Source organism: Delphinus delphis, chromosome 1, assembly GCF_949987515.2.
Source record: "Delphinus delphis chromosome 1, mDelDel1.2, whole genome shotgun sequence".
Classification (NCBI taxonomy): domain Eukaryota; kingdom Metazoa; phylum Chordata; class Mammalia; order Artiodactyla; family Delphinidae; genus Delphinus; species Delphinus delphis.
In genome coordinates, this window is record NC_082683.1 from 112,408,559 (window position 1) to 112,416,231 (window position 7,673).

The 7,673-nt window shown below is 44.1% G+C and overlaps 1 pseudogene; it reads left to right on the forward strand.

The window, feature by feature from the left end:
• Nucleotides 1-960: 960 nt before the first annotated feature.
• LOC132422991 (large ribosomal subunit protein uL23 pseudogene) lies at nt 961-1,418 on the forward strand (annotated as a pseudogene).
• The last annotated feature ends 6,255 nt before the right edge of the window (nt 1,419-7,673 follow it).

The window sequence follows — 7,673 nt, forward strand, 5'->3', positions numbered from 1 at the left end:
CATATAATCATATAGTATTTGGCCTTTTGTGACTGACTCATTTCACTCACCATACTGTCCTCAAGGTTCATCCACGTTGCTGTATATGACAGGATTTTCTTCCTTTTTTGAGGCTGATTAATATTCCATTGTATCTATAGACTACAATTTCTTTATCCGTTTGTCTGCTGATGGACATATGGGTGGTTTTCACTTCTTCACCGTTGTGAATAATGCTGCAATGAACATGGGCGTGCAAATATCTCAAGATCCTGTCTGCTAGGTCTCCTTTACTGGCGTTATTTGGCTTCTCTTGGTATTGCTCCCCTTCTGGTTCCTTTTCTTCCTCCCATTACCCAATGCACTTTCACCCTGAGGCCTGGCTTTCACTGTTCCAAGCACCCTTTCCAGACCTTCTCTCTTGTGGCTCCCCATGACCTCTAGGCCAACGGCTGTGGGGTAGTGGAAAGGGAATGAGGCCAGGGTTGAGCTCCTGGGGCCTTCGTCTGCTGTTAATAGACTTGGACAGCTCTTCCTGTCTGCACCTCAATTTCTTCACCTCTCAGAGGGAAAGGATGCACAGGAAACTTCCTGCTTTAAGCATTATGGATCCCTCACTGTCAAATGCATAGCTCCAGAGCTGAACTTTCTCCTGTCCTCCATCCAGTTCAAGGACAAGCCTGCTGGACATCTTTATCCAGGTGACCCAAAGGCTCTTTGGGTCACCCGAAGGTGACCCAAAAGAACACCTTTTCTCTGTTTCCCTTCTCAGCCTCCCACCAGCACCACTCTGGAATGTACTCTTTCCTCATCTCCCTCTACGGTATAATTTAGAGGTTATCTCCTCCGTGCCACCTTCCCAGCCTGCCGCAGTCCTGGCTGATTAGTCTTCTCTAAGATTTCCCCAGCACTCACTGTCTACATCATTCATGAGGTACTTAGACCCAACCATAAGAATGTAAAACACAGCTTTTCACGAAGATGGCGCTGAAGGCGAAGAAGGAAGCCCCTGCCCCTCCCAAAGCCGAAGCCAAAGCAAAGTCTTTAAAGGCCAAGAAAGCAGTGTTGAAAGGCGTCCACAGCCACAAAAAAAGAATGTCTGACGTAATCTACCTTCCAACGGCCCAAAACACTGAGGCTCCGGAGGCATTCCAAATACCCTCGGAAGAGCGCCTTTCAGAGAAACAAGCTTGACCATTACGCCATCGCCAAGCACCTAGTCAGCCATGAAGAAGAGTGAAGACAACAACACATTGGTGTTCAATACGGATGCCAAAGCCAACAAATACCAGATTAAACAGGCTGTGAAGAAGCTCTATGACATTGACGTGACCAAGGTCAACACCCTGATCAGGCCTGATGGAGAGAAAGAGGCATATGTTCGACTGGCTCCTGACTATGATGCTTTGGATGTTGCCAACAAAATTGGGATCATCTAAGCTGAGTCCAGCTGGCTAATTCTAAATATAAAAGTTGTCAGTATATATAAAAGAAAGAATATAAAACATAGAAGGGGATGACACATGCAGTTACCCCTGCTGGACTCTCAACACCCTGGGGGCAGGAGGTATCTCAACCCCATCTCCACAGCCTAAAGCGTGAGGCACTATGCTCTAGTGAGAGGAGGCACCTGGGAAATGCTTACTGGTTATGAGAGCAAAACCTTTTCAGTCTCATCCTACCTGACTTCTCTGCAGCCTTTGACCCTGGTGACAATTCCTTCTTGTAACACTTATGCTTTGGTCTCTGGCTGCAGTGCTCTTGCTTACCTTCCTAGCTCTCTAACCACTGCTCCTCAGGTCTTTTAAGCACTTCTCTTTTCTTATTTCCCTTGAAAATTCCCCTTGGACAATATCTTCTGTGCCTATTGCTTCCACTCTCACCTCTCAACCAAGGATGCCCATTTATTCATTCAGCAAACATGCACAAAGTACTTGCTATGGTTCAGAATCTGGCCTAGGGACTTCCCCGGCAGTCCAGTGCTTCCACTGCACGGGGCTCAGGTTTGATCCCTGGTCAGGGAACTAAGATCCTGCTTGCCAGCGCAGCATGCCCACCCCCGCCCCGACCAAAAATAAAAAAGAATCTGGCCTAGACAGCTGGGGAGAAACCTGAATCAGACCTGCTTCCTACCCTCACAATCTGGCAGTAGGGACAGACTAGCAACAGTCAGAGCCCAGGGTGGGGTGGGGAAGAGCTATCGTGGGGGACAGAGTACTGCAAGCTCAGGCTTCCTGTCTCCCCCTCTAGCTACTGGTTACAGCCACCTGGATACACCACAAACATCTCTGATGCAACGTGTCCCCAGCTGAATTTATCAACCCTTTCAAACCTACTTGCCCTCCCTTGTTCCCCATGCTAGTTAACCTCACTGCGATGGAGAAGCTTGGGACCTCTTCTCTCTCACCCCTCCACATTTAGTGGGGCACCAGTCTCATCTCCTCTTCCTCCTCTCTCTCCCTGGAATTCCTCAGCACCTCTCCATTCCCACAGGCCCAGATCACTGACCATGACGGCCAGAGCTGACCCCTGACCAGCCTCTGCCACCTTCTCCTGCTCCCATCCTGCATTCCACTCTCTGATAAAGGGTAGTTTACTTAAAAAAAAAAAAAAGGGTTTCCCTGGTGGCGCAGTGGTTGAGAGTCCACCTGCCGATGCAGGGGACACGGGTTCGTGCCCCGGTCTGGGAGGATCCCACATTCCGCGGAGTGGCTGGGCCCATGAGCCATGGCCACTGGGCCTGCGCTTCCGGAGCCTGTGCTCCGCGGCTGGAGAGGCCATAGCGGTGAGAGGCCCGCGTACAGCCAAAAAAAAAAAAAAAGAAAGTAAAAAAACCTGCCTAAAACTCTAAATGGCTTTTCATTAAATCTAGAATTAAAAAAATGAAAACCCTTTGGTATGGCATGGCTTGCCTCCAGCTCCTCCATCCACATCTAGGCACTACTTGTAAATCCTGAGCCCCTCTATACAGCTTTCTGGAAAGCTTTATTGAGTGCCTAGCACTATTCCAGGCCTTGGTGACACAGAGATGAATAGACATTCTGCGTAGAGGAACCAACAGTGAGGTTCTTTGGGCATGCTGTGTCTCCCTTCTAGAACAGCATCTTATCTGTGTGTTCTTCTCTACCCTCCCATGCAGAGTTAGTGACCTATGCACACTTCAGTATAACCGTTTTCATACAGTGCTGCTTTTTCATTGTGTTTCTGTGAGCCTGACATATGGTAAACACTCTCTCAGTGCTGAAATCCATTCATTTATTCAACAAATATTTACTGAACACCTACTATGTGACAGGCACTGTTGGGTGCTGAGGGCAGATCAGTGAACAAAACAGACACTATTCTTGCCATCACGGAGCCTACATTCTAGTGTAGGAGAGAGATAAATAAGTAAAATAAATAGGGTACTTTATAAACAACTTTTTTTTTGTTTTTTTGGCTGTGCGGCTTGCAGGATCTTCCCCAACTGGGCCACAGCTGTGAAAGCCCAGAATCCTAAACACTAGGCCACCAGGGAACTTCTGATAGGGTACTTTATTTTATTTTTTTTTTAGTATTTATTTATTTGGCTGCATCGGATCTTAGTTGCAGCATGTGGGATCTTTGTGGTGGCATGTGGGCTCTTCATTGCAGCACACAGGCTCTCTAGTTGTGGCACGCTGGCTCAGTAGTTGCAGCACGTGGGCTTAGTTGCCCCACGGCATGTGGGATCTTAGTTCCCCGACCAGGGATCGAAGCCACGTCCCCTGCATTGGAAGGTGGATTCTTAACCATTGGACCACCAGGGAAGTCCCCCGATAGAGTACTTTAAATGGAGATGTGCTATGGAGAAAAAAATTTGAGTTGGAGAAAGAAGGTTGAGAGTGGAAGGAGTGTCTACAAGTTTAAATAGGGGATTCAGAGTAGGTCTCATTGATAAGATGATGTTTGAACAATGAAACAATGAAGTAAGTGAAAGTAGGAGCTATGTGGATGCCTGCAGAAAGAGCTTCTGGGCAGGAGCAACAGCCAATGCAAAGGCCTTGAGGCAGGAATGAGATGAAATGAGAAAGATGCTGTGTGTGCATGGGGGAAGATTGTAGGACCCTGTAGGCCACTGTAGAGACTTTGGCTTTTACTGTGAATAAATGGGGGAGCCATTGGAGGATTTTGAACAGAGGAGGGACATGATCTGACTTAAAGCTTAAAAGTAGCACTCTGGCTGCTTTATTGTGATTGGTACATAGCAGAAGCAAGGGTGGAAGCAAAGAAACCAGTTAGGAAGCTACTGGAATAATCCAGGTGACAGATGATGGGGGCTCTGATTAGGGTGTTAGTATGTTGGTGATGGGAAGTGGTCAAGCTCTGAACATTTAAAAAAATTTTTTAATTGAAGTATAGTTGATTCACAATGTGTTAATTTCTACTGTACAGCAAAGTGATTCAGTTACACATATACATACATTCTTTTTCGTAGTCTTTTCCATTATGGTTTATCACAAGATGTTGAATATAGTTCCCTGTGCTATACAGTAGGACCTTGTTGTTTATCCATTCTATATACAATAGTTTGCATCTACTAATCCCAAACTCCCACTCCATCCTCTCCCCACCCCCCCAGCAACCACAAGGCTGTTCTCTATGTCTGTGAGTCTGTTTCTTTTTTGTAGATACATTCATTTGTGACATATTTTAGATTCCACATATAAGTAATATCATGTGGTATTTGTCTTTCTCTGTCTGCCTTAGTTCACTTAGTATGATAATCTCTAGCTGCATCTATGTTGCTGCAAATGGCATTATTTTGTTCGTTTTTATGGCTGAGTAATATTCCATTGTATATATGTACCACTTCTTTATCCATTCATCTGTCTATGGACATTTAGGTTGGCTAATTATAAATAGTGCAATGAACATTGGGGTGAATGTATCTTTTCGAATTATAGTTTCCTCCAGATATATGCCCAGAAATAGGATTACAGGATCATATGTCAACTTTATTTTTAGTTTTTTGAGGAACGTCCATACTGTTTCCTATAGTGTATGCACCAATTTACATTCCCACCAGCAGTGTAGCAGGGCTCCCTTTTCTCCACACCCTCTCCAGCATTTGTTATTTGTGGACTTTTTAATGATAGCCATTCTGAATGGTGTGAGGTGGTACCTCACTGTAGTTTTGATTTGCATTTCTCTAGTAATTAGTGATGTTGAGCATCTTTTCATATGCCTATTGGCCATCTGTATGTCTTTTTTGTAGAAATGTCTATTTAGGTCTTCTGCCCATTTTTGACTGGATATTTTTTTAAATTAATTAATTAATTATTTTTGGCTACATTGGGTCTTCGTTGCTGCACGTAGCCTTTCTCTAGTTGCGGCAAGCGGGGGCTACTCTTCGTTGCAGTGCGCGGGCTTCTCATTGTGGTGGCTTCTCTTGTTGCAGAGCACGGGCTCTAGGTGCGCAGACTTCAGTAGTTGTGGCTCGCGGGCTGTAGAGCACAGGCTCAGTAGCTGTGGTGCATGGGCTTAGTTACTCCATGGCATGTGGGATGTTCCCAGACTGGATAGAACCCATGTCCCCTGCATTGGCAGGCGGATTCTTAACCACTGCGCCACCAGGGAAGTCCAGGTTGTTTGTTTTTTTGTTATTGAGTTGTGTGAGCTGTTTGTATATTTTAGAAGGTAAGTCCTTGTCGGTTGCATCGTTTTCAAATATTTTCTCCCAGTCTGTAAGTTTGGACATATTTTTAAGATAAAGCCAATGGTATTTGATGATGGATTGCATGTGATATACAAGAAAAAGAGAATCTTTAAGGATGGCTCCAGGAACTATACTCAATATCTTGTAACAACCTATAATGGAAAAGAATCTGAAAAAGAATATATGTATATATAGTTATCTGAATCACTTTGCTGTACACCTGAAACTAACACAACATTGTAAATTAATGATACTTCAACTTAAAAAATTGGTTAAAAATTTTTTTAATAAATAAAATAAATAAAAAAGAAAAGGATGGCTCCAAGATTTTCAGTCTGGGCAGCCAAAAGGATGGCGTTGCCAATGAATTGAGATGAATAAGAGAGCAGGTAGGTCAGATTTCAGGGACAAACAAGAGTTCCATTTCTGACATGCTAAGTATCAGTCAGGATTCTTCAGAGAAGAGAAACAGAACCATTAGGATATATATATGTATATATAATATATATTATTTATATATATAATGTATATTTTTTCATGGCTGAGTAGTATTCCATTGTATGTATGTACCACATCTTCTTTATCCATTCTTCTGTTGATGGATATTTAGGTTGCTTCCATGTCTTGGCTATTGTAAATAGTGCTGTTATGAACATTGGCGTTGATGCTGCCGTCTTTATTTATTTATTCATTTATTTATTTTTGTCTTCATTGGGTCTTCTTTGCTGTGCTCGGGTTTTCTCTAGTTGTGGCGAGTGGGGGCTACTCTTGGTTACACCGCACAGGCTTCTCATTGTGGTGGCTTCTCTCGCTATGGAGCACGGGTTCTAGGCGTGCGGGCTTCAGTAGTTGTGGCACGTGGGCTCAGTAGTTGTGGCTCAGAGACTCTAGAGCGTAGACTCAGTAGTTGTGGCGCACGGGCTTAGTTGCTCCGCGGCATGTGAGATTTTCTCAGGCTAGGGCTCAAACCCGTGTCCCCTGCACTGGCAGGCGGATTCTTAACCACTGCGCCACCAGGGAAGCCCTATTTATTATTTTTTACCTTTTAAAAATTGAAGTATAGTTAATTTACAATGTTGTGTTAGTTTCAGGCATACAGCAAAGTGATTCATATATATATATATATTCTTTTTCAGATTCTTTTCCATTGTAGGTTATTATAAGATAATTGAATATAGTTCCCTGTGCTATTCAGTAGGTCCTTGTTGTTTATCTATTTTCTACATAGCAGTGTTAATCCCAAACTCCTAATTTATCTCTCCCCCCACCCTGGCCATGCTGAAGTCTTTTTTAAAAAATTAATTAATTAATTTATTTATTGGCTGTGTTGTGTCTTTGTTGCTGCAAGCGGGCTTTCTCTAGTTGTGGTGAGCAGGGGCTACTCTTCCTTGCGGTGCGCAGGCTTCTCATTGTCGTGGCTTCTCTTGTTGCGGAGCACGGGCTCTAGGCACGCAGGCTTCAGTAGTTGTGGCATGTGGGCTCAGTAGCTGAGGCTTATGGGCTCTAGAGTGCAGGCTCAGTAGTTGTGGCGCACGGGCTTAGTTGCTCTGCAGCATGTGGGATGTTCCCAGACCAGGGCTCGAACACGTGTCTCCTGCATTGGCAGGCGGATTCTTAACCACTGCGCCACCAGGGAAGCCCCATGCTGAGGTCTTGATGCAGAATTTCTTCCCAGAGAAACCTTAGTGTTGCTCCAAAGGCCTTTCAACTAACTGGATGAGGCCCACCCACATTATCAAGGTAATCTTTACCTAAAGTCAGCTGATTGTGGATGTTAACCACACCTACAAAATACCTTCACAGCAACACCTATTAGTGAATAACTAGTTACTTACTATAGCCCTAGCCAGATTGACATAAAACTAACTTTCACACTAAGCTTGAAATGTCCATTAGATATTTTGAGGCAATTGTTAGTACAAATCTGTTGTTCAGGAGGGACCTTTCCTAGAGGTATCAAATTCTTTAATTGTAGTAAAATCACATAACATAAAATTTACTATTAGTGATATTTAGC